At 36.2% G+C, this 27,468-nt stretch overlaps 1 non-coding gene and 1 pseudogene across 1 annotated transcript; one reads left to right on the forward strand and one right to left on the reverse strand.

The window, feature by feature from the left end:
- The window catches only part of LOC112622679, a 52,069-nt pseudogene extending 27,823 nt beyond the window's left edge, over window positions 1-24,246 (reverse strand).
- LOC112624011 lies at window positions 7,062-7,166 on the forward strand. The gene has a single exon (XR_003119341.1). It is a non-coding gene; the product is annotated as a small nucleolar RNA U13 (small nucleolar RNA).
- Window positions 24,247-27,468: the final 3,222 nt, after the last annotated feature.

A 27,468-nucleotide genomic window follows, 5' to 3' on the forward strand; every position in this document is an offset into this window, starting at 1 on the left:
CATATGTTTATGTCAGAGATTTGTTATGTAGTATAAAATATATCCATGATGTTATGCAAAAATGGATTGTGTATTTTTTCCCTCCTAAATAGATCTTAATAAATGGGCTACTTTAACATATTACATAAAAATAAAAAATTGAGTTTTAAAGAATAAATTTGCTTGACACAACAAATATCAAAGGGAACTGAGGAGCAGCTACTTTGGCCAGGATTCCAATTCTTCATTCAGTATGTGTGCATACCTATTCCCCATTTGTTTGGGTCACTTGCTTCCCCTCTGGAGGAATCTGAGCACTGAGTCTGCTTAAGGGTAATAGAGTCCTTGACAAAGTTCCTGCTAAGGCCAGAGGTGTGAGGTTGCCATCTGGAAACAGAACAACAGGTGGCCAATTATGGAAGTGGGGAGAAGAGCCATCCAAAGAAACTGAGAAGAATCAGTAAGAACAGTAGGAGAGAGCAATTTCACCCAAGTCAAAGTAGGAGATAGTGTTATCTTTTTATTTATATTATTATTTTTTAATTTTAGAGATGAAATTTTGTCCTGTTGACTAGCTGGAGTGCAGTGGTGGGATCACAGCTCACTGCAGTTGCAATCTCCTGGGCTCAAGCAATACTCCTGCTTCAGTCTCGCTAGCAGCTGGGACTATAGGTGCTCACCACCGTGCCTGGTTAATTTTTTAAGTCTCAAAGAATGATCAGTGCCATATTCCCAGATAAATCTAATAGACTTAGTGAAAATAATCTATGAATTTCATCAATTAAAATATAATGACATACAATGAAAGCAGTTTCACTCTTGTGATAGGGCAGAAATGTACGATAGAGGAGGTGAGGATGTCTTTTTAAAATATTTTTTTAATTTTTAAGTCTTTTGTTTAATGGAATGACAACTAAACGAAGTTTTAAGAAGGGTTGCTTTTTTAAGTTATAGAATTAGAAAATGTTTTATTGCCCAACTGGGAAGAAGTTCAAACATGAGATGCTACAAATAGAATGGAGACACAGAAACAACTGATGGAGCCCGATTCCAGTGGAGATTGATTCAGCAAATTTTAATCACACCTATGTATGTGAATTTTAAGACTTGCTGGTCTTAAGGTGAATGTTCCATAAGTTTTTGGAGCTCAAATCTTTTACAATTAATTTCATTCACTAATTGATCCTACCCAGCCTCAGAATTCTATTCTTGTATCCCCTCTCCTAGCTACCTACTCTGAAATAACTATGAAAGTCATTTTGTACGTCTCTCTTTTCTTCTTATCTTTCCTGCCACCTCCCATCCAATCAGACACAAAGTCCTACAGATTCTTTTTTAAAAATACATAGAGAGAGTCTTCACCTTTTTTTTTTTTTCTTAAAAACAAGATTCTCTTTTTTTGTGATCTCCATTAAACTGGAAGCTCCTTGGAAATGACACTTATTAATATTTTCCCTCATTTCAAACCCTTAAAATGTATGTAACATAGTATTCAGTAAGTTTTGTGGAGTTGAGCTAAATGATCCTGTTTCAAGTTTCACGACCTACCACCCTTGAATTTTACATTCCAGCCATACTAAACAACCAACTCTCCCAGCGATACTCCAGACTGTTCTTTTGTCATTGTACGTGTTTCCTTGTCTTTTCACACTCTCTTACTTCTGCCTGAAATGCTCTGATATGCATTGTTCACCTGGAAAACGGACCTTATCTTTCAAGAGCTAGAAGAATTTATGCCCCCGTGAAATTTCCCTTTGTTTCTCTACTTTTGTGCAGACTGTGCTGCAGAATACCAAACACATTTCTTCTCCTTTCTGGCACAGAGCTAAACATTTCCCAATCTCATTTGTTGTTTGAAACGGCGACAGAAGGTGAATGGAAACAATGTGTACACTCTCAGGCTTGGAGGGTAAATTCCTCCCAGTTGTGATTTTCCCTGTTGTTTTCCACATTCAGGTGGCTGATCTAAAGAACCCTCTCAAGGAGGTCTCAGGAACCACATGTTGAAGAGGGTAGAGCTGTTAGAGAAAGCAGCCCAGGCCCCCTGAGTCTCCTTAGAAGAGAGCTGCTCAACCAGTAACTCCTGCATAGGACCATTGTGAGAGTGGGAAATAAACCTTTATTGTGTTAAACCACGGATTTCAGAATTTATTTATTATAGCCGCTCATGTAATCTTAACTAATGCAGCTCTCATTGCATGTTGTATGCACCTCTATGCAGCTCTCAATGCGTCTTGTATGCACCTCTATCATAATTTATTATATTAGATTGTAATAATCTGCAGATATGGCTATTTCTCCACCAGACTATGCCTGTTCCATAGACTTTGTGTATATCAATATTCCCAGTATCCGCTACAAAATATGTGTTTTACAAACATTAACCCTAAATTCTATGAGTGTGCCACAATTTAATCTCTTATCTTTTTCTCAAGTTTGTTTATTTCTGGGAAATGTTTTCCAATTATTTTATTGTGATAAAATACATATAACATAAAATTTACCATCGTAACCATTTTTTAAGTGTACAGTTTAGTGGTATTAAGTATATCCATAATCTTACGCAACTATCACCACCATTCATCTCTATAACTCTTCTCATCTTGTAAAACTGAAACTCGATACTCATGAAACAATTACCTATTGCCTCCTCTCCCAGCCCCTGGGAACTGCTATTCTACTTTCTGTCTCTATGATTTTGCCTACTCTAATTAGCTCATGTAAGTGGAATCATACGGTATATGTATTATTGTGACTGGTTTACTTCATCTAGCATAACACCTTCAAAGTTCATCCATGTCATAGCATATATCAATATTTCCTTTTTAAATTTTTCTTTAAATGTTTTTAGAGATGAGGTCTCACTGTGTTGCCTAGGGTGACCTTGAACTTCTGGGCTCAAGCAGTCTTCCCACCTCAGCCTCCCTAGGAGTTGTGACTATAGGCATGTATCACATTTTGCTTTTCCATTCATCCCATTGGTGAACACTTGAGTTACTTCTATGTTTTAGCTATTGTGAATAATGTTATTGTAACATGGGTGTATAAATATCTCTTCAAGATTCTGTTTTCAATTCTTTGGGGTATATACTAAGAATTGGAAATTCTGGATCATATGGTAATTCTATTTTTAATTTTTGAGGACTCGCCATACTGTTTTCCACAGTGGCTATAACATTTTGCATTCCAGCAACAGTGCAGAAGAGTTTCAATGACTCCACATTCTTGTCAACATATTTTCTATGTTTTTAAAAAAGTTTTCCTGTAATCTCAGCACTTTGAGAGGCCGAGGCGAGTGGATCACGAGGTCAGTCATTCAAGACCAGCCTGGCCAACATAGTGAAACCCTGTTTCTACTAAAAATACAAAAAAAAAAAAAAAGCTGGCTGTGGTGGAGGGGCCTGTAATCCCAGCTACTTGGGAGTCTTAGGCAGGAGAATCTCTTGAACCTGGGAGGCGGAAGTTGCAGTGAGCCCAGATCATGCCACTGCACTGCAGCCCGGGCGACAGTGTGAGACTCTGTCTCAAAAAAAAAAAATTTTTGTAGTATCCCTCTTAACAAGTGTGGGGTAATAGCTCAATGCAAGTTTTGGTTTGTATTTCCTTAATGATTAGTGATGTTGAACACTTTTCATGTACTTATTGGCCATTTATATATCTTCTTTAGAGAAGTTTCTACTCATGTCCTTTGCCTACTTTTAAATCAAATTGTTCATTTTTCATTGTTGAGTTTTAGGAGTTCTCTATATATTAATATCTTATCAGATATATGATTTGTAAATATTTTATTCTGCAGGTTGCCTTTTTACTATGCTGATATTGTCTTTAAAAATGTATATTAAAAAATTCTACCCAGCTTAATATATTATTGACAAATAAAAGTTACATATATATATTTGTGGTAGGCAACATATTTTGATATATGCATACAGTATGAAATGATTAAATCATGTTAATTGACAAATCAATTGCCTCACTTAATTATTCACAAATTTTTTTCCTTTCCATAAAATTCAATTTGTCTGTTTTTTGGTCTGTAGCCTGTGTCCTTAAAATCATATCCAAGAAATCACTGCCAAATCCAATGTCATAAAGCTTTTGCCATATGTTTTTTCTTAAGAGTTTTACAGTTTCTTAAGATTTTAAATGTAGATCTTTGATCCATTTAAATAAATTTTTGTATATGGTGTTAGACAAGGGTCTAACTTCATTATTTTGCATGTGGATATCCAGTTTTCCCAGCACCAGGTGTTGCAAAGACTCTTTTCCTCATTGAATCGTCTTAGCTCTCTTGTGAAAATCATTTACCATATATATGAGGATTTATTTCTGAATTATCTATTCTATTCCATTGGTCCATATCGTCCATTGGTCTATAACTATGTTTATGACAGTACTACACTGTTTTGATTACTGTAGCTTTGTGGTAAGTTTTAAAGTGAGGAACTGTGACTCCTCCAGATTTGTTCCTTTTTCAAGACTGTTCTGGCTATTCAGGGAACTTTGATATTCCATATGAATTTTAGGATGAATTTTTCTATTTCCATAAAGAGTATCATCAGGATTTTGATAGGATTGTATTGAATCTGTAGATCACTTTGGGTAGTATTGCTATCCTAAAAATATTGTCATCTTCTCTGTAAACATAGGATGAGTTTCTATTTTTTATGTCTTTAATTTCTTTCAGCAATATTTTATAGTTTTTCTTGTACATGTCTTTCATCTCCTTGGTTAATTCCTATGTATTTTATTTTCATTCAGAAATATTTATTAGGTGCCCACTTTGTTACCCATATTATCCCAGGGAGTTATTACAAAATGATGAGCAAGACAGACAAGGGCTCATGGGGCTTCCTCATGCATGTTTTTTGGTATCACCAATTTACCTCCTGTGGCCTGTAGCAAATGTATTGTGTAATTCTAGTCCATGAGCTTAGTATATTTATTTTCAGGTACTCACTCAGCTGTACTTGTTTAAAAAAAAAGCCTGAAACTTGATAAGTTTGTATGGATATTAAGAGTAAATCAACTATTCCATACGTGTAAAGTACATTTTATTCTCCCTGTAAAACTCTCAATGTTTTTCTTCAAAATATGCTTTATGATGTATATACTAACTTATTTTAAGATAGTTGGGAAAATGAAGGGCCCATAATTAAAAAGAGATGGAACATTTGACACATTATGCGGCTGCCTGTTTTTATTCTTGTCACCTTGTCTGTTTTTCAGGTTTTTAAAAATATTATAAATGCCCACACATGTACACATACTCACTTAATTTCTTCTTAATCTGTGATCTTCCAGGTTTCTATTATATAGATTAATCCATGTATATTTGCTAGTCTTTTTAAATTAAAGTCAATGACAAAAGGACCATCATGTGGACAACCACTGGGAAATGTTTCATTCACTCTTGTAAGTTACTTGTTTCCAGTGCAAATGTTTAAAAGAAAGTCTTTTTATTTATTCAAAAGTTGAAGGTTTTTTTTTTTTTAAATAATTTTCTCTTTAGCACTGGAAACTGTCAGGAAAAACAGTATATAATATATCCCTAATAACTATTTCAGAAATAAATATATCATTGTTTATAATAATTGGATACAGTATATAAATGTTGTTTTGTAAAGTCTGAATTCTACTATTAACTGAACAAAATATAAACCAGGAAATTAACATAAAAGAAATATCCACATTCACCTGTTCCTCTCCTCTCTCAACATTCTGCTTTTCCTTTGCTCTGTAGGGTAACCATGGTGAGAAAGATGTTGACGACTTGGATGGAGAACAGGTACAAAAATTTCTCATTCTACGTTCCTCCTCTACTAGTTTGGCATTTACACATGTCATGATTAATCTAGAAATGTAAATATGCATATTTAATGTTTAATGTTTATCTACGTTTGTTCTTATCCCAAATATACAAGAACCTTAGAAACCTAACTTGAATCAACCTCTCCCATATTACATTTCTTTCCATCTTATTTTTGTTAAATCTATCACTTAGACATTGTTATTATTATTGTTTTATATAGTCAATGCTTATTTAGCTCTACCATCACATTTCTTCCATTTTCTGGAAGAGTTCAAGAAGGGTTAGTATTAGTTCTTTAAATGTTTGGTAGAATTCACTGAGGAAGCCATCAGGTCCATGGCTTTTCTTCAGGATATTTTTTGATTATTGATTCAATCTTCTTACCAATTTTAAGTCTATTCATATTTTCTATTTCTTCAGGATTTCGTTTTGCAGTTTTTGTGTTTCTGGAATTCTTTTATGTTTTATATAGGCTACCTGGTTGTTGGCATACACTTGTTCTTAGTACTGTTTTATAATTTTTTGTTTTTTTGAGATGGAGCCTTGCTCTGTTGCCCAGGCTGGAGTGCAGTGGTGTGATCTTGGCTCACTGCAATTTCTGCCTCCTGGGTTCAAGCGATTATTCTGTTTCAGCCTCATGAATAGCTGGGATTGCAGGCATAGGCTACCATGCCTGGTTAATTTTTGTATTTTTAGTAGAGACAGGGTTTCACCATTTTGGCCAGGTTGGTCTTAAACTCCTGACCTCAACTGACCTGCCTGCCTTGGCCTCCCAAAGTGCTGGGATTACAGGCATGAGTCACCTGACCCAGCCAATTATAATTCTTTTTATTTATGTGGAATCATCTCCACTTTCATTTTTGATTTTATTAATTAAAATTTTTCTCTTTTTTCTTAGTTCATCTAGTTAAAATTTCATCAATTTTGCTGATCTTGAGGAATCAACTTTTGGTTTTATTGACTTTTCTCTATTATTTTTCTATTCTCTATTTTATCTTCGCTCTAATCTTTATTTCCTTCTTTCTGCAAGTTTTGAGTTTGGTTCTTCTTTTTCTAGTTCCTTAAGGTATAAAATGAGGTAGTTGATTTGAGAACTTTTTTGTTTTTAACATTAGGTGTTTACAGCTATAGTTTTTTTCCTTTAGTACCACTTTTGCTGTGTACCATAAGTTTTGGTATAATGTAGTTTCATTTTCATTTGTCTCTAATTATTTTCTAATTTCTTTTGTGATTTCTTTGATCCATTGGTTGTCGAAGACTGTGCTGTATGATCCTTTTGTAGTTCACAAGCCTGATGATTGGGTTTCATGTACTTGGATGAGATGCACCTCCTTCAAACCTGGTGTTACAACATAGGCACATTATTTGTCTGACATGAAAAAAAGGAAAAAGGCGTGTGCTGTGCAGTTTCTACAAATTTGTGAAGTTTCTAGTTTTACTTGTGTTATTGAGTTCTAATTTCATCCTGTTGTGGTCAGAGAAGACAATTTGCATAATATTTATCTTTTATAATCTATCAAGAATTTGTGACTTAACATACTGTATCCGGAGTTGGTTCCTCCCAGTTGGGTTTGTGGTCTAGCTGACTTCAAGAATGGAGCTGCGGACCTTCGCAGTGAGTGTTACAGCTCTTAAAGATGGCACCGACCCAGAGTGAACAGCAGTAAGATTTATTGTGAAGAGCAAAAGAACAAGGCTTTCATAGCATGGCCGGGGACCTGAGCAGGTTGCCGCTGCTGACCGGGGTGCTGAACTTTTATTCCCTTATTTGTCCCTGCCCATATCTGGCTGATTAGTCCATTTTACACAGTGCTGATTGGTCTACTTTACAGAGTGCTGATTGGCCCACTTTACAGAGTGCTGATTGGTCCACTTTACAGAGCGCTGACTGGTCCATTTTACAATGTGCTGATTGGTTCATTTTACAAACCTCTAGCTACAGAACGCTGATTGGTATGTTTTTACAGAGCACTGATTGGTGCATTTTACTAACCTCTAGCTAGCTACAGAGCGCTGATTGGTACATTTTTACAGAGCACTGATTGGTGCATTTTACAAACCCCTTGTAAGACAGAAAAGTTCTCCAAGTCCCCACTGGAACCAGGAAGTGCAGCTGACTTCACCTCTCCATGTGATATGTCTTGGAAAATATTCCATGTGTACTTGAGAAGAATGTGTATGCTGTTGATGTTGGGTAATGCTCTGTATATGTCTGTTAGATCTAGTTGGTTTGTGTTGTCTTCTATTTCCTTTCTTATCTTCTGTCTGATTGGTGTCTTCATTATTGAGAGAGGAGTACTGAAATCTTTGTTATTGTAGAACTGTATTTCTCCCTTCATTTATGTCAGATTTTGCCTTATATGTTTTGATGGTCAGTTATTAGATGCATGAATGTTTATAGTTTTTTTATCTTCTTGCTGTATTGAACATTTTAATTTATAATGTCCTTCTTTATGTCTTTTTCATTTTCTGAATTTAAAGTATATCTTGTCTGATATTCGTATAGCCACTGCTGCTTTCTTTTGGTTACTATTTGCATGGAATAGCTTTTTCTTTTTCTTTTCTTTTTTTTAAATAAACACACTTTTTTTTTGTTTTCGTTTTATTTTTAGAGATAGAATCTCTCTGTTGTCCAGTCTGGAATGCTGTGGTGCAATCTCAGCTCACTGCAACCTCTGCCTCTCAGGTTCAAGCAATTCTCATGGCTCAGTCTCCAGAGAAGTTGGGACTACAGGTGCACACCACCATCCCTGGCTATTTTTTTTGTATTTTAGTAGAGACAGGGTTTTACCATGTTGCCCAGGCTGCTCTTGAACTCCTGACCTCAAGTAATCTGCCCACCTCCTCCCAAAGTGCTAAGATTATAGGTGTGAACCACTGCACCCAGCCAGAATAGCTTTTTCTATCATTCCATCTTTTTTTTTTTTTTTTTTTTTTTTGAGACAGAGTTTTGCTCTTGTTGCCCAGGCTGGGGTGCAATGGCTCAATCTTGGCTCACTGCAACCTCCTCCTCCCAGGTTCAAGTAATTCTCCTGCCTCAGCCTCCTGAGTAGCTGAGATTACAGGCATGCCCCACCACCCCAGCTAATTTTTTATAGTTTTAGTAAAGACAGGGTTTCACCATGTTGGCCGGCTGGTCTCAAACTCCTGACCTCAGGTGATCCACCTGCCTCAGCCTCCAAAAGTGCTGGGATTACAAGCACGAGCCACCATGCCTGGTCTATCATTCCATCTTTTCGCTTTCCATCTGTTTGTATTTTTAAATCTAAAATGAGTCTATTGTAGACAGCATTTAGCTGGATCATGTATTTTTAAATCTATTCTGCCAATATGTAATTCTTGGGTGGAGAGTTTTACTCCACATTTATTTAAAGTAATTACTGATAAGGAGAGACTTACTTCTGTCAGTTTGCTATTTGTTTTCTATATGCCTTATACTTTATTATTCCTCAGTTCCTGCATTATTGTCATCTTTTGTGTTTACTTGATTTTTTGTAGGAAAGTGTTTATATTTATTTCTCATTTCCTTGTATATATTCTGTAGTTTTTTTTTATGGTTGTCATGAGGATTACATTTAACATCTTGAAGTAATACTCTAATTTAAATTTGTACCAGCTTAACTTTAATACTATACAAAAAGTTTACTCTGTTATAGCTTCATCCCCACTTATTTCAGCAGCTGATGTCATAAAATTACATCTTTATATATTATGCATCCCAAAACATAAACTCATAGTTCTTTTAAATACATTAGTCTTTTAAATTATATAGAAGATGAAATGTGAAGTTACCAACCAAAGTTACAATAATTAGGTTTCTGAGTAATAATTTTTTAAATGTATTTTTCTCTTAAATCATGTAGAAAACAAAAAGTGGAGTTGTAAATCATTATTACAATAATATTTGATTTTATGATTGCACAGGTATTTACCTTTACTGAGACGGTTATTTTTTCATATGTCTTTGAATTACTGTACTGAGTCCTTTCATTTCACGCTGCAGGCTTCCTTTGAGCATTTCTTTTGGGGCAGCTCTAGTGGTAATGAACTCCCTCAGTTTTTTAATTTGGGAATATCTTTTTTTTTTTTTTTTTTTTTTTTTTGAGGCAAGATCTTGGCCTGTCACTCAGGCTGGAGTGCAGTGGCACAACTGTAGCTCACTGTAGCCTCCAACTCCTGGGCTCAAGTAGTCCTCCCATTTCAGCCTCCCAAGTAGCCAGGACTACAGGCATGCACCACCATTCCCAGCTAATCTTTTTTAATTACTATTTTCTGTAAGGATGAGGTCTCACCATGTTTCCCATGTTGGTTTTGAATGCTTGGCCTAAGCAATCCTCCTGCTTCAGGCTCCCAGAGTGCCAGGATTACAGGTGTGAATCACTATGCCCAGCCATATGGGAATATGTCTTAGTTTCTCATTTTAGAAGGATAGTTTGGCAAGAGATAGAATTTTTGGTTAGTAATTTTTTTGGGGGGTTGTTTGTTTGTTTGTTTTGCACTTGGAATATATTGGCCCCATGGCTTTTGGCCTCCAAAGTTTCTAATGAGAAATCTGCTTATGATCTTATTGAAAATCTTTTGTATGTAGTGAGTCTGTCTTTGTTCAATCAAAGGTTTGATTATAATGTATCTCAGTGTGGGTCTCCTTGAGTTCATCATATTTGGATTTTCTTGAGTTTCTTGGATGTTTATATTCATGTCTTTCATCCAGTGTCAGAAGTTTTTCAGCCATTATTTTTCCAAATATTCTCTCTACCCCTTTCTCTCTTCTCCTAAAACTTCCACAGTGTGTATGTTGGTCTGCTTGATGATATGCTACAGGTCCCTTAGGCTCTGTTCACTTTTCTTCAATATTTTTTTCTTTCTGTTCCTTAAACTCAATAATTTCCATTGTCTTATCTTCAAGTGTCACTGATTCTTTTGCCTGTTCAAAACTGCCTTTGACTCTCTCTAGGGAATTGTTTTTTTCAGTTAGAGTACTTACCATCTCCAGAATTTATTTTTGGTTTCTTTTTAGGTTTTGATATCTTTATATTTCTATTTTGTTCATTTATCATTTTCTTGATTTTTATTTTTTACATCTTCCTTTAGTTTTTAAAATATATTTAAGGCAATTGTTTTAAAGACTTTGTCTAGTGGATCTTCCATCTGTGTTACTCAGGGACAATTTTGGTTGATTTATTTATTTTTTCCTTTGAGCCATAGTTTCCATTTCTTTGAATGCCCTGTGATTTTTTTTTGTTGAAAATTTGCATATTTGAACCTAATAAAGTGGTAACTCTAGAAGCCAGATTCTCCTCCCTTTCCCAGTGTTTGCTGTTTCTTGGTTACATTTCATTGTTTATTGATTTTTTTTTTTTTTTTTGAGTGTTCTAAGCTATCTCTGTGTCAAGGATCAGAATGAGATGTATACTTAAGGTCTTCTCAGGTATTTTCTGAGTCTGTGCCTTCCCATGGGCTTGTGTGGTGATAAAAGAAAAACTTCAGCTGAATTACATTTGAAGGAGTTTAATTGAGCAATGAATATTTTGCAAATTGGGAGCTCCCAGAATTGCAGCAGATTCACAGAGACTCCAGCACAGCCATGTAGTGGAAGAAGATTTATAGACAAAAAAAAGGGAAATGACCTACAGAAATTGGCGGTGAGGTACAGAAACAGCTGGATTGGTTACAGGTTGGTATTTGCCTTATTCGAACACAGTTTGAACACTTAGCAGTCTATGAGTGGTTGAACTATGGCCGCTGGGATTGCCCAAGACAGTTATTGTTACAGCTGCATACTCTTAAATTAGGTTTTCAATCTTGTGTGACTATTAAGCTAGGTTACAGGTCATCCACAAGGACTCAAGTATAGAAGTACGGAGTCCTTCTCAGGCCATATTTAGTTTGCTTTAACAGTGACCACTTTCTAATTTTCCTCACATATACAGCTGCTTTTGAATGTCCAAGACTTTAATGTCTGGCTCCCAGAAAGGCAAAAAGAAAAAAATTAAGGGGAGAGGGAAGAGGCAGTGGCTCTTAAAATTCCCTGGAAGTCAATTCATTTGGGCATAGAAGGGAGTAGCAGCAATGTGAGAAGGTACAAAACAATAGCTGCCTGCTTCTTTGCACCACTGAGATCAAAAACAACAATCAGTAATCAAAGCTCAGATCTTGATATTTGGAGGACAGAGTTCTTTTTGTCACACTGATTTCCACGAGCTGCATTCTAGCTGCCCCAGGAACATGTGCATTGCTACCTACCAAGGAACTGGGTGTGGGGGATGGGGAGCTCCTCCTTTGCAAACTAAAGTTGACAAAAGTAATAGCAATTCACTAAACAAGCCTTCCTTTGGAAGGTGCAAGCCTTCAATAGGATCCACAGTTCCAAAATAGTTACATCAGATAAATTCTGTCAGTACAATTGTAGTAGGCAGATAGATTTTAGGTAGGCAGATAGATTTTAGGTAGGGAGATAGATTTCTGGTTCTTCCTACTCTGCCATCCCATCTTCTAAAATTACGCCTCATATTATTATCATTATTACTATTATTATTACTTATATTTGAGACAAAGTCTCACTCTGTTGCCCAGGCTGGAGTGCAGTGATGCAATCTTGGATCATCACAGCCTTGATCTCCTGGGCTCAGGTGATTCTCCCACCTCAGCCTCCCAAGTAGCAGGGACCACAGGCATGAACCACTATGCCTGGTTAATTTTTATATTTTTTGTAGAGGCGGAGTTTCACCATGTTGCCCAGGCTGGTCTCAAACTCCTGGGCTCAAGAGATCTGCCTGACTTGGCCTCTCAAATTGTTTGGATTACAGACATAAGTCACTGTGCCCAGCCCTAAATTTATTTTTTAAATAGAAGATTCACAAAAAAATTGACCGCACGATTATAGGTAACTAGATTTTTTGCACATGAAATTATCTTATTAGAAAGTATATTAGGTATAAGCAGTCATATTTTTACCCCGAACCACAAGCAGTTCTTTCCATTCAGAGTAAAGAGTGATATTGGGCATATTTCCAAATTCAAATGTCATTCTAAAATATATTTGTGTTTTTATCGGTGCCAAGTGCAATGGTAGTATGTGCAAATTAGTGCTCACAGTAGGATAGTTTTAGTACTATTGAATAATAACAGTGTAATTTGAAAGGTAATTTCATTATGGCAAGCTTCCTGGGAAAAACAAGTGGCCTGCCTTATAAATTTGGACTCATTGTTAGAAATTACAAGTTCAGTGAATAATAAATACAGTAGTCACTGGGCCTTTAGAAGTGAAGTTTTAAATTGGTAATAAAAAGAGCTAGTCTCATGGAATTCCTTTTATACTTGTTTCTTTTTCCCGAAATTATCAAACCTTGCTTTGGATGTAAGAATGAGTTGTGAAGGCAGCAAAAGGGCAACTGTTCTCTGTTCTTCATGCCAAAAATAATCACTCATTTAGTTTTTTCTAAACATTTTCTTTGTTCCAAGGTAAATAAGATTTTCAAGCTACTTTAAGTACAATGAATGATTGTTAAAATCATAGAGAACAAAAAATGTTACTGTTATTCAGGATTAGTAGGATGCTCAAAAACTTCATCAGTTAAATACTATTAATACAAGGTAAGAGCCTAATAAAAATAGAACAGTTTTATACATGTTAAATAGTTAAAAAATACATCAATGGTTACAATACATTTGACAATTTACTTTGAAATAGTCTACAGTTTGCTCATGAAAATGAGAGTTGGAAGGATTGCAGCTTGTGAGTTACTATGTAGTAGTGAAAAGAGGGTTGTCAAAATCTGCAGTCTTTTTGCAGCCTTAAAACCTGGAACATGTTTGTTTTCCCTTTGAGATGCAGTTCCTTGGAAGCATATGTTTATAATAGTTACCTATGTCATAAATATTTAAAATTTGATCCAATACATAGCCTTGTTATTCAATTAACTTCCGTATCCCTTCTGGAAATCTGTGACTTTCTCTTCTACACTCAAAGCTTTACTGATATGAAGGCTTTAGGAGTTGTAGTGGTGTTTGAAACCACCAAACCACCCTCTAGTAGCACTGAAAGGAGAAAATTATGCAGGATTTGGTGATAACGGTCTTTGTATAGAGATAGTGCTTTCTCTTTGATTAAGTTTTCTCTTTGATTGTGAGAAAGGTTGTTTTTGATCATCGCACTATTTGGTCTTCATATGCTCAACAATATTTCAATTTCTTGTATTTCTTTCGTCCTTGTTCTTATTGATTTCACAGCGCTTGAAGTCATTCAAGACATAGCCATGTATTTTTGCAGAGTTGTGTCTGATGGTCCACCATGTGGATTCCTTTATGCTTGTTGCTCTGGAGATAATACATATTCCCTCCTTTCTTTCAAAACACTTTAGTTCAAGATGATCTTCAATATCATCAATACCTAAAGATTTTCTTTTACATGCATGGCTTGCTGGTTTTGAACACAGATGCTTAGATACGTTTGAGAGATTAATTAAAATAGTGTGTTTTTTGTATTGAAAAGTTCATGAGTTCAAAAGAATGGAAAAACAATGTAGGCTAACACACGCTGTGGACTGAGGTAACTGGTAGATGGCTCAGGTCTGAGCGTGTATATGTTTTGTGTACTAATTCCCGTATGGCTCCATCTAACCATGCAGTTTTCTGCCTTTATCTAGTGTTTCTTAAGTGGTAATGATTCATAAGGAGATACAAAATTTATTTTATGCTGAAATCATTCCTTCATATGTCAATCATGTTGGAAATTCATGTTTTAAAACAAGTGCTATAGCAGAAATGACTGTGATAAAAAAGTTTACAAAGGAATAAAAACTTATGTCTGTCATTATAGTAAGTGTTAATTGACTGAAATCTCACTTTACAAGACCATCAGATTGAAGTAAAAAAGCACAACTATGTACTGCCTTTACAGGAAATACATAATAACAAGAGATGAGCAGAGCTATATGCCAAATGGAAACAAAATAAAGCAAGCATGGTATTATAAATATCAGAGAGGCTGAAATTTAATGATAATAGCAATAATCAGGATAAAGAAAGACATTATATAATAAAATTACTATTAATGAAAGAGATACACTTTTATAAACTTTTATGCACCAAATATAGCAACTAAGCATATAAACTAAAATATATTAGAAATTAAATTAAAATCTATTTAATATAGTGAAACTTTAGAATACCACTTTAAATTTCAACTTTGTCCAGTAGAAAAAAAATTTTAAGAGATGCTTTAAATAAAACAATATTAGACACACACATATATAACACACATACATACATGAATATGAACATAAATATAACATTTTATAGCCCTTAAGTAAAGAAAATATAGCTTAGTCCTAGATTTTAACATATAGGTAAAAAAATAAACATTAGAAGAATCTTAGAGTTTATCAATCACTTGATACACTATGATAAAGGTTTTATTTTAGAAATGAATGGTGGTTCATTATCAGGAAGTTTGTCACCAGAATGTTTTTTCATCAGCTTTTAAGTTTTGTGGTACATATGCAGGATGTACAGGTTTGTTACCTAGGTAAACGTTTGCCATGGTGGTTTGCTGCACCTATCTACCCATCACCTAGGTATTAAGCCCAGCATCCATTAGCTTCCTGGTGCTCTCCCTGTTCCTACTCCCCAACAGGCCTCATTGAGTGTTGTTTCCCCACCATGTGTCCATGTGTTCTCATCGTTCAGCTCCCACTGATAAGTGAGAACATGTGATGTGATCTTCAACAAACCTGACAAAAACAAGTGATGGGGAACAGATTACCTATTTAATAAATGGTGCTGGGAGAACTGGCTAGCCATATGCAAAAAATTGAAAGTAGACACCTTTCTTACACCTTATACAAAAAGTAAGATGGAATGAAGACTTAAATATAAAACCCAAAACTATAAAAACCCCAGAAGAAAATCGAGTCACCAGAATTTAACACAAAATTTAATATTAAACTTAAAGAGAATAATCATGTGGTCATAACAGCAGATGATGAAAATGACATTTTAAAAATGTATCAGGAATTTCTAATAAAACTTGAATTAGAAAAAACAAAAAGACCATTTACCAAAAATACAGCTGAACTTTTTTTCTTTTGTAAGTGATGAAATACTAAAAATACTTAAAATTAATTGAGGGTATAGTTTCCAAATGAAAAATGGACAAAGGACATGAATGGGCAATTCACAGGACAGCAAATCCAAAAGGGCAACAAATATATAAAATGATGTGCAAATAGGCCTGATGCAGGGCTTATCCCTGTAATCTCAGCACTTTGGGAAGCTGAGGTGGGCAGATCACTTGAGGTCAAGAGTTTGAGACCAGCCTGGCCAACATGGCAAAACCCCATCTCTACTAAAAATACAACAGTTAGCTAGACGTGGTGGTGCATGCCTGTAATCCCAGCTACATAGGAGGCCGAAGGAGGAGAATAACTTGAGCCCAGGAGGCAGATGTTTCAGTGAGCCGAGATCACACCACTGCACTCCAGCCTGGGTGACACAGCAAGACTCTGTCTCTAAATGAATGAATGAATGAATGAATGAATGAATGAATGAATGTGCAAACTCACTGGGATTCAGGGTAGAGTGAATCTGGGAGGCAGAAGTTGCAGTGAACTGAGATCACACCACTGCATGCCAGTCTGGGTGACAGAATGAAACTCCATTTCTAAATAAATAAACAAACAAATAATTAATTAATTAAATGATACACAAACTCACTGGGAGTCAGGGAAATATGAATTAAATTGAAAATGACATGTTATTATGCACTTAATTAGACTGGCCAAAATAATAAAATACCCATATCTTCCTACTATTTGTGGTGGCGTAGAGAAAAGTATTTCCAAATATTGCTGGTGGATATATGAGTTATTATATTTTTTTGGACAGAACATTTAGCAGTAAATATTAAAATAAAATTTTTTTAAGCCCTCATATACCCTTTGGTCCAGAAATCCCAAACCAGGTATTTAGGCTATAGAGTTAAAGCACCAGTATGTGAGTATTAGTATATAAGGATGTTTAATAATTTAATAATGATTGCTCATACTAGCAAAAAATGGAGGAAAATGAATATCCATTGTAATGGTTAACTTATGGTACCTGCCTATAATGAATTATTTTGCAGCTATTAAAACTTGTCACTGTTTGCTGATGATATGATTGTATGCCTAGAAAACCCTAAAAACTCATCCAAAAAGCTCCTAGATCTGATAAATGAATTCAGTAATATTTCAGGATACAAAATCAATGTACACAAATCAGTAGCACTGCTATACACCAACAAATGACCAAGCTGAGAATCAAATCAATAACTCAATCCCTTTACAACAGCTGCAAAAAAAAAAAAAAAAAAAGGGAATACTTAGGAATATACTTCACCAAGCAGGTGAAAGATCTCAAGGAAAACTACAAAACACTGCTGAAAAAAATCACAGATGACACAAACAAATGGAAACACATCCCATGCTCATGGATGGGTAGAATCAATATTGTGAAAATGACTATATTACCAAAAGCAATCACAGATTTAATGTAATTCCCATCAAAATACCATCATCATTCTTCACATAACTAGAAAAAACAATTCTAAAATTCATATGGATCCAAAAAAGAGCCTGCATAGCCAAAGCAATACTAAGCAAAAAGAACAAATCTGGAGGCATCACATTACCCAACTTCAAACTATACTACAAGGCTACAGTTAACAAAACAGCATTGGTATAATAGGCACGTAGATCAATGGAACAGAATAGAGAACCCAGAAATAGAGCCAAATAGTTAGAACCAACTGATCTTTGAAAAAGCATACAAAATCATAAAGTGGGGAAAGGACACTCTATTCAATAAATGATGCTAGGTTAACTGGCAAGCCACATGTAGGAGAATGAAACTGGATCCTCATCTCTCACCTTATACAAAAAGTCAACTCAAGATGGATCAAAGGCTTAAATCTAAGACCTGAAACCATAAAAATTTTAGAAGATAACATCAGAAAAACTCTTCTAGACATTGGCTTAAGCAAAGAATTCATGACTAAGAACCCAAAAGCAAATGCAACAAACCGAAAAATAAACGGGAACTAATTAAAAGAAAAGGCTTCTGCACAGCAAAAGAAATAATCAGCAGAGTAAATAGACAACCCACAGAGTGGGAGAAAATGTTCACAAACTGTATATCTAACAAAAGACTAATAAACAAGTGTATATAAGATTTTATTTTTATGTTGTAAATAATTGTAAAAGTATACATTTTTGCACGTATATGCTGAAATATGGTGGAATAGTTACTACATTTTTAAAATGTTGGAATATATTAAATATGGGAAGGAAAAATCAAATGAATATTATAATGTGGGGTGGGGGGGCAAGTGGAATCAAGAATAGAGAAAAACAAGCAAGTGATAACAGACTGCAAAAGAAAAAACAAAATGTTTGGGAGGCCTAGGCAGGCACATCACTTGAGCCAGGAGTTTGAGACCAGCCTGGGAAAGATGGCAAAGCTCCATCTTTACAAAAAATACAAAAATTAGCAGGGCGTGGTGGTATGAGCCTGTAGAACCCCGCTACTTGGGAGGCTGAAGTACTAGTAATGTTTCTTGAACACAGAAGGTGGAGGTTGCAGTAAGCTGAGATCATGCCACTGCACTCCAGCCTAGGTGACAGAGTGAGACACTGTCTTGAAACAAAAAACAAAATGTCTAACATATAGTGGTCTCATTTATGCATTTATGTAAATTAGTATTCTGCTAGTCTTACGCTTGGATATTTAATAATAGGCTTAATTATAAATGCAAAAAAGTCCTATTAATGAACAACCTTAATCTACCAAAATATGAGTTCAAAAAATGTACAATTATATGGAAAATTTGGATTTTAAAATGGTGTATTTTGTCTAGGCTACTCTTGTATCCTGCAGACCAGAGAGGGCATAGGCAAGATGCTGACCTTACCTTGTCTAGGAAATAGTAGTGATGGCTGGAGGGTTACCAATTTCAAAATGAAGCAGCAAGATTATATTTAAATGGGGGGTCTCAACTGGGCGCTCATGCCTGTAATCCCAGCACTTTGGGAGGTTGAAGCAGGCAGATCACCTGAGGTCAGGAGTTCAAGACCAGTCAGGCCAACATGGTGAAACCTCGTCTCTACTAAAAATACAAAAACTTAGCCAGGCATGGTGGTGTGCACCTGTAATCCCAGCTACTCAGGAGGCTGAGGCAGGAGAATGGCTTCAACGTGGGAGGCAGAGGTTGCAGTGAGCTGAGATTGTGCCACCGCACTCCAGCCTGGGCAACAGAATAAGACTCTGTCTCAAAAAAAAAAAAAAAAAAACAAAAAAAACGGGGGGTCTCATTACTCTGCTTTGCTTTCTCCATTGACCATTGGAACCAATTGCTTTGAAGGTTATGGCAGGTAGCCACCTATGTATAGGAATATGAACAATACCTACCTAACTGAAGGTGTCAATTTTTAAGTTACCAAAAAATTCTGATGCCCATGTTTTCATTCCAGAGATTCTGATTGAATTGGTATAAGAGGTGTGGCTGGTTTTCTGAGGCAGAGAGAGTGAGAAATTTACCCTCTCAGGTTTGTTCAGCTAGAATTATAATTCATTTCAAATCTATCTAAAATGTTTGTCATTACAAACGGTTCCACGTTGTGCTTAGTAACCAGATGAAACAAGAGCAAACAAGGGCTGCATTATTTAATTCTCATCTATTAGTAAACTAGGACAAAATAGAGTAATTAAGTAATTATTATCTCAAAGGCACTGAGAGTAGGGAAAAAAGGAATGTCATCAAGTGAATATACATGAGGTGAGAGACAGACTAGTATAGAAAAAATGAATCTCCCTTGACAGTACATTGGAATCACCTGGGGAACTTTAAAAAATACTGATCCCCACCCCCACCTACCGCTCAAATTCTGATGCAAGTTGTCCTGGGCATAGTGATTTTAAAAGTTACCCATGACATTCTCTTATGTAGTCAGAGCTGAAAACCAATAACCTAAAAGGAAATAGGATGAAAAAAGTAATTCGTGTAGAGGTTCAAAGACCCTTTAAGATGGATGTCATTCATTCATTTTTTTATTCTGTTCAGGTATTCACTTTAGTCATTCTTTTCATTACATTCAATTAATCCAATATATATGAAGTACACATTTCATATTTGTCACTGAATTAGAGTCCCAACATCACCACTTGATAGCTAAAATGCAAATTTGTTTTTACTAATTTATTTGTGACTGGAAGGCCTCTCATTCTGACTCTGGCTCTATTAGAAAGAGAGGCAAGTTTTGTCCTCTTTTCTCTTCTCTCTTTTCTCTCTCTTTCTTTCCCCTCCCTCCCTCCCTCCCTCCCTCCCTCCCTTCCTTCCTTCCTTCCTTCCTTCCTTCCTTCCTCTTCTTTCTTTGTTTCCTTCCTTCCTTCTTTGATTCCTTCTTTCCTTCCTTCCTTCCTTCATTCCTTTCTTTCTTTCTTTCTCTCTCTCTCTCTTTCTTTCTTTTTCTTTCTTTTTCTTTCCCTTCCTTCCTCCTTTCCTTCCTTCCTTCCTTCCTTCCTTCCTTCCTTCCATCTTTCTTTCTTTCTTTCTTTCTTTCTTTCTTTCTTTCTTTCTTTCTTTCTTTCTTTCCTTCTTTCTTTCTTTCTTTCTTTCTTTCCTTCTTTCCTTCTTTCCTTCTTTCCTTCTTTCCTTCTTTCCTGGTCTTTCGAGACCAGGCTGGTCTTGAACTCCTGGCTTCGTGATCCACAGGCCTCCCAAAGTGCTGGGATTACAGGTGTGAGCCACCACCCCAGGCCTAGGGATTTTTAAAAAACGAAATCTCACTCAATATTCAGGATTATTTATATTTTTACAATAATAAAATTTATTTTATTTTAGAAAATAAAATTTTTCCTTCCTTCCTTCCTTCCTTCCTTCCTTCCTTCCTTCCTTCCTTCTTTCCTTCTTTCCTTCTTTCCTTCCTTCTTTCCTTCTTTCCTGGTCTTTCGAGACCAGGCTGGTCTTGAACTCCTGGCTTCGTGATCCACAGGCCTCCCAAAGTGCTGGGATTACAGGTGTGAGCCACCACCCCAGGCCTAGGGATTTTTAAAAAACGAAATCTCACTCAATATTCAGGATTATTTATATTTTTACAATAATAAAATTTATTTTATTTTAGAAAATAAAATTTTTCCTTCCTTCCTTCCTTCCTTCCTTCCTTCCTTCCTTCCTTCCTTCCTTCTTTCCTTCTTTCCTTCTTTCCTTCTTTCCTTCCTTCGTTTGGTTTTAGTAAAGTGGGAAGATTAGGGGATTGAGAAAGAGCCTAGGAAATTCATTTGTTTTCTACTGTGTTAGCTACGGATTTACATTTCACAGGCAGAATCTCACAAATCTGTGTCAGAGGCATTATTCACTCCAGTTTACAAATAAAGATTCTGAGACTAAAAATCATTGAGTAACTTGCAATAAGTAAAGCCACTTATTGCAAAACTAGGATGTAAACTGCAAAGTTACTTCCCCCAACACTTTTCCTTCCAGTTTTTTTAAAGTCAAAAGAGAATATAGCCATGTCCCCCTGCAAATCGTATATGTATACATGTATTTGAGGAAGTTGTTCTGGCAGTGTTGTTTCTTTGAAATTTCTTCTTGTATCTTTAAAACCCACTTGAATTTTTATTCACCCCCTATATGATGATTACAATGCAAAAATTGGCTTTAATTTGCCATTAGGAAAAAATAATCTATTTCTGCCTCAAGGGATGCAATTGCATTGAGTTTATCAATTTCAGAAAATCGTGTTGACTAAAGAGAACTGACTCAATGTGTAAGGCTCAGCATCTAGGAAATTGCTCTGTTCTGGCTTGTAATCACTGAATTTCATAGATCTGGGAATACAAATGGTAACAGCTCCCTTTCTCCATGCTTCTGGGTCTCTGACAAGTCTTGCTGAAAAGAAATCCTCAAATGCTGCCTGAATTGAAAAGGCCTCCACATCCACTGACCAGTCTCACTTAATTCAACTGATGCTGACCTTTTTTATCCCCCGCTAATGGTATAATTCTCATCTCATGAATCAAGAATCTCAAGGACAAGGCAGGTGGATCACTTGAAGACAGGAGTTTGAGACCAGTCTGGCCAACATGGCAAAACCCCATCTCTACTGAAAATACAAAAATTAGCAGAACATGATGGCGCATGCCTGTAATCCCAGCTACTGGGGAGACTGAGGCAGGAGAATCACTTGAATACAGGAGGTGGAGATTGTAGTAAGCCAAGATTGCACCACTGCATTCTGGCTGAGGAAATAGAGTGAGACTCTATCTCAAAATAATAACAATAATCATCATCATCATCGTCATCATCATCTCAGGTGACTCATAGTCCCTATTAGTAACTCTCTTCATCCAGTTGAAATTTTATTTTATTTTATTTTTTGGTGGTGATTCTGTGTCTATTTCAAACACTCACTTGGCAGCACTTTGTATTCCTGCAGTTATTTATTCAACTCTTGTAAGTATCTGTTTAGTTTACATATTTTCTGCTGGTATAAGCTCTAAGGTAGAAACTTAGTCTATCTTTCTAACTAACTCATCTTCCACACCTAGCATTTTGCCTGGTACTATAAATATTGGGCTTTTAGTATTTGTTGAATGATTGCAGCATAGGACTTTCACAGATAATTTACTCCTAAAATATGCTTTTGACATGTCAAGCTTCACTGACCTTGAAGAAAGCCTGAAGTAATTTTTAGTTTAATTGATTTTGCCTTTTTATTGTATTGTTCTATTCGTGATTTCTTTTCAGTTGCAAAACATTCTGAAAAAGTTTTGAGAGATTTGTTTGAAATGTTGCTATAAGAATGGCTGTCCAGGGATTTTTTTTTTTCTTTTTTCTTTTTTTTTTTTTTTTTTTTTGGGGCAGAGTCTGTTGTCCAGGCTGGAGTGCAGTGCTACTTGGCTCACTGCAACCTCCACCTCCTGGGTTCAAGCAATTTTCCTGCCTAAGTCTCCCGAGTAGCTGGGACTACAGGCATGCACCACCATGCCCATCTAATTTTTGTATTTTTTAGTAGAGATACGAGGTTTCACCATATTGACCAGGCTGGTCTCAAACTCCTGACTTCATGATCCACAGGCCTCCCAAAGTGCTGGGATTACAGGTGTGAGCCACCACCCCAGGCCTAGGGATTTTTTAAAAAAACGACAACTCACTCAATATTCAGGATTACTTATATTTTTACAATAATAAAATTTAAAATATAAATAAGCATCAAAATTCACCAACATGTTTAGTATTGATAGTTTATGTTACCACCAGTTCACAAGTTTAGGTTAAGAAAATATCATTTGGTTGTTTCTTCTGTCAAGATCATTTCAGGGACATCTGAAGAGTAACTGACTCCATAATATTAGATTTCTATGCATTTCCATTGTCTTGTATGTTGTTACTGGTTTCAAGTCTATTTTCAAATTACTGGTTTTTAAATCCCACTCAATATTGCCAGTTGAACATGTAACTTAAAACTTATTTCCCTTCATAAGGTATATGAAAGATAACAAATTTGCTTACCTATCTACTGTTATTGAAATTTCCGGCTGGGCACGGTGGCTCATGCCTGTAATCCCAGCACTTTGGGAGGCTGAGGCGGGTGGATCATGAGGTCAGGAGATCGAGACCATCCTGGCTAACACAGTGAAACCCCATCTCTTACTAAAAATGCAAAAATATTAGCCAGGAGTGGTGGCGGGCACCTGTGGTCTCAGCTACTCAGGAGGCAGGAGAATGGCGTGAACCCGGGAGGCGGAGCTTGCAGTGAGCCGAGATCGCGCCACTGCACTCCAGCCTGGGCGACAGAGCAAGACTCCATCTCAAAAAAAAAAAAAAAAAAAAAAAAAAATTCATGTAATTTTTGGGGAGTTCACGATATTGGTAATTAGATTAGTCTCAAACTTGCCCTGAGCATATCTAGTATTGAGATATATGCAACTACTATATTTCATTCATCGTATTATTTTATGTGTATTCTTTATCAATCACCTGTCAAATTAGGTAATTTTATTACACACACAGGTATCTATATCATTTTTAGTGACACAGGACAATTATATATCATTTCATATTATCCTCACACTGTCAGAGAAGATATTTGTTGTTCCTTAAAAAATAAAACAAAGAATAGAAAGCAACTGAGAATATTGAGATTCAGTCTTGCCGAAGGTCACATATGCTCACAGGAGCTGGAACCAGTCACGGATCTGCTCTTCATCTGGTGCTGTCTACTCTGATTTTCAAAATAGTGGCTCCTGTTCACTCTCTCCTATTTTAATTTCAGAGTTCTGGCAGAATGGAAGGAATGTAAAGAAAATGGTTCACTGCTTACTCTGGTATACACTTTATCTTGTAAGAATTTATGGTAGGTGGTGTTGGGGAACAGTGCCTGCATGGCAATTCTTGCAGCATCTCTGCTGCTATATATCATCCCGTTTTCTTATTTGCCACATTGTAAATCAGCTTTGCAAATAGCCACTCATACAGGGATATAACACTTTAGGCTGGATAGTACAGTACTTTCCAATCTTATAGATATTTTAGGAAGCTGTATCTGCTGAATATGCCACATTTCTTATCACTGTCATCTCAAAACCATAATTAATATTAACCGACAAATGATGATCAAGGTAATAGTCTCAAAACTCTTTGGCAAACAGACCATGCTATTGCAGCACAGCTTTGTTAGGCAGGATGTATATAGGTAATTAATACTTTTAGGATATCTAAATAGCTATTCTGTGGGGTTGAGGTAGAAAACCTTTACCAAGAGAGTGGCAATTAAAAAAAAATGATGCAGTACAGCAAGATGCCGCTGAAAAAATAATCTTTGCAGAAAGCAGAACAGGCATAAAGTACATATTTGGAGCTCCTTTCAAGAAAAGTTTTAAGCTGATCCAACTGAGTATAAAGTGGAGCTGCATGCTCAGGGTAAGGCTCTGCAGAAAGCATTGACCGGGTGTGTGTTTATGGTTTTCAAAGCCAGAACTAGCTACTGTGCTGGTGGCTTTTATAGCATCTGGTGGGTAGGAACCAGCATGAGTCATCCAGGGAGCACTAGACTAGCCGGGGCACCCCAGTACCCACTAAAGAGCTGACCTAGCCTCTTGCCTGGGGCTGAGAAGCTGCATTCGGTCTAGATCAAGGTCCTAGGGAGGAACTATGCAGATGGTTTGATCTGAAATACTTGAACTGGCACAACGTCAAGTAGGCCAGACAGGTAGGGCAGAGGCAGGCATAGCAAGAGCACCATGAACTGGTGACTTAGTAGTTGCGTGGCCTCAGTTCTTTTTGGCTAAGGGCTGCTCTGTTGTTCTTTGCCTTTTCTGCTTCCCTGTGGGATAGAATTTGCAGGTCTAAGAGGTTCAAAAAGTTGAGAAAAGCCCTGTTACCTGGAAAAAATATAATATTCTTAGTTCCCTAGGAAAAGTCTTCTGATTCTGAATTAGAACTTGTTATTGACCTTTGTCCTCACTGGTAAAATCATTCCCTGGTGTTAGAAAAAGTGAAATTTGTGCTAGGAAAAGAGGAGAGTCTTAAAGCCAAGGATGCATCTGTCCTTAAGCAGTAAAATCCTAACCCGAGCAAATCCATGAAATCTGCAGCTCTCCTTACTTTGCCCTTGACTCTGTCAGCTCGTTTACTTAAAAAGGCAATGTGGGGCAGACTGATAAGATGGGTTCCCCAGAGTATATCCACCGCCTCTTCAACCTGGCTGCGGGTTGACAGTTTATATAACACTAACTCTGAATATGTGGAACTGACAGTTGTCAAATTAATATTTATACAGAATTTGCTCCATTTGTGAAACCAGTCAGGCTCAAGTTTTAAACAATGGACACTGATTTTACACTTTCTGATGCTTTAAATACCATCCTAGTATAACTGAACCTTACCTTGGCATAGAATTGTGGTAGGATAAGCGCTGGGCTACTTTTAGTGCACAGTCATTAAGTACCTCTCACGAGATAACTTTATTATTATCCCTCAAGGGAACTATGGGCTTTTAAAAACTATTCTTCTTTTTCTCTCCTGTTGAGTTCCAGTCACAAATTCTCACAGAGAAGAGGCTTAACTAAAAGTTCATTTTCCCCATAAGTTTTGTACAACTCTGTTAGAGCTTCAGCATTTGGAATAGGCCCCAAAACTGCCTTTAATCCATTCACTGACCAAAAGTTTCTCTTCTCTGCATTTACAAAATGAACAATAAACTAATGATGTCATTTCTGCCAGAAACTGCATGAGCTGAAAATATACACGTTTAAAAAAACATTTTAGATACCTCTGAGCAGTGTTGTCACCATTTGTAAACATCACGGAAGACAATTATTCTCATAACAGGTCTCAATGATAGTGAAATGGTCAGAGCCAGCATTCCTGAAAGTTATGAAGATGTTTGAGAAACAAGGTTTTAGTCAATGGCATCTACTGAAAGATTTCTGAGTGTGGAAGTATATACAACTAAGAGGAATTAAGAAAGGTAATGTAATAAAATGAGGAAGAGAATCCTTTCTCACTTCCCCACCAGACATTTTTATCATTTTATATGTTTTTCCCTTATGTAGAGCTTGGTAAATTTAGAATTATATATATGTAAGTGAGTCTTTGAAGAATGCCTTATTTCCCCCAAATAAACTATGAGATCCACAAGGGCAAGATCATTACCCATTTTCCTCATCTTGAATCCCCCATATACTGTGTATGATGCATGGAGCCTGCAAAAGGTGAGTATTCAATTTATTTTTATGAAAGAATAAATGAATTAAAGAATGAATGAGTCTAGTAGATAGAGGCTTAGACAGTTGAGGAAATAAGTCCAAAGATGCCACAGAGAGTCAAAAGAGTTGACAGTGAATAATAGACTAAAGGTTTTATGCTCTGTGCCCTGATTTATAGCCTGTTGGGTACCAACGGCCCCGAGTGCCCAGGTATTGACCATGACCAGCAAGCATTGTGAGACCTGAAGGTGACTCTTTTCTCTGATTGTGTTGGTAGCAGCAAGCTGTTATCTTACTCTGGATTCTGATTACATACTATGTATACAGTATTATGTAACAGGCCAGGTGAGCATTAAACAAAGGCTGTTTTCATTTCTTAAACTTCCTGTGCAATTCTTTAGCATAAGGATGATACACAATCTGGCAGAAAGTCAAGTGTTTTAAAAATATTTTCGGGATGGTCATTAAGATATCATTGTTGTAATTCCTTAAAATTTATGGTAACTTTTAATTGTATGTTCAATAGGAACAAATCCAAGCTGACCTATCGAACTGGTTGGTTGTGTAATTAATACACATAATAAAGACATTAAAGGACCATCTTAGCTAATAATAGCAAGCTTATCTTCCTTAAGTGGGCTATTTTTTTCCAAACAATTTGCAACATAATTTATTTAGGCTAGTTTATGTTCACCAAATTTCTTTACGTACTGTCTACTAGAAGCAATTTATCTTTTCTTCATAGGCTTATAAATTTGAGTTTTAAAGCCAATTAAAGAAAGAAAATAACCAAATTAACTCTGCTAATTTATTTAACTAAGAACTTTTACAGAATAAAAAATACATGGAATTTTATGTCTTACTTTGTCTTTAATGACTTTCCTTTTAGTACATTAGACTTCAATGCCCCATTATATAATTTTTAGAATTGAGTT

This window comes from Theropithecus gelada, chromosome 4 (genome assembly GCF_003255815.1).
Source record: "Theropithecus gelada isolate Dixy chromosome 4, Tgel_1.0, whole genome shotgun sequence".
Lineage (NCBI taxonomy): Eukaryota > Metazoa > Chordata > Mammalia > Primates > Cercopithecidae > Theropithecus > Theropithecus gelada.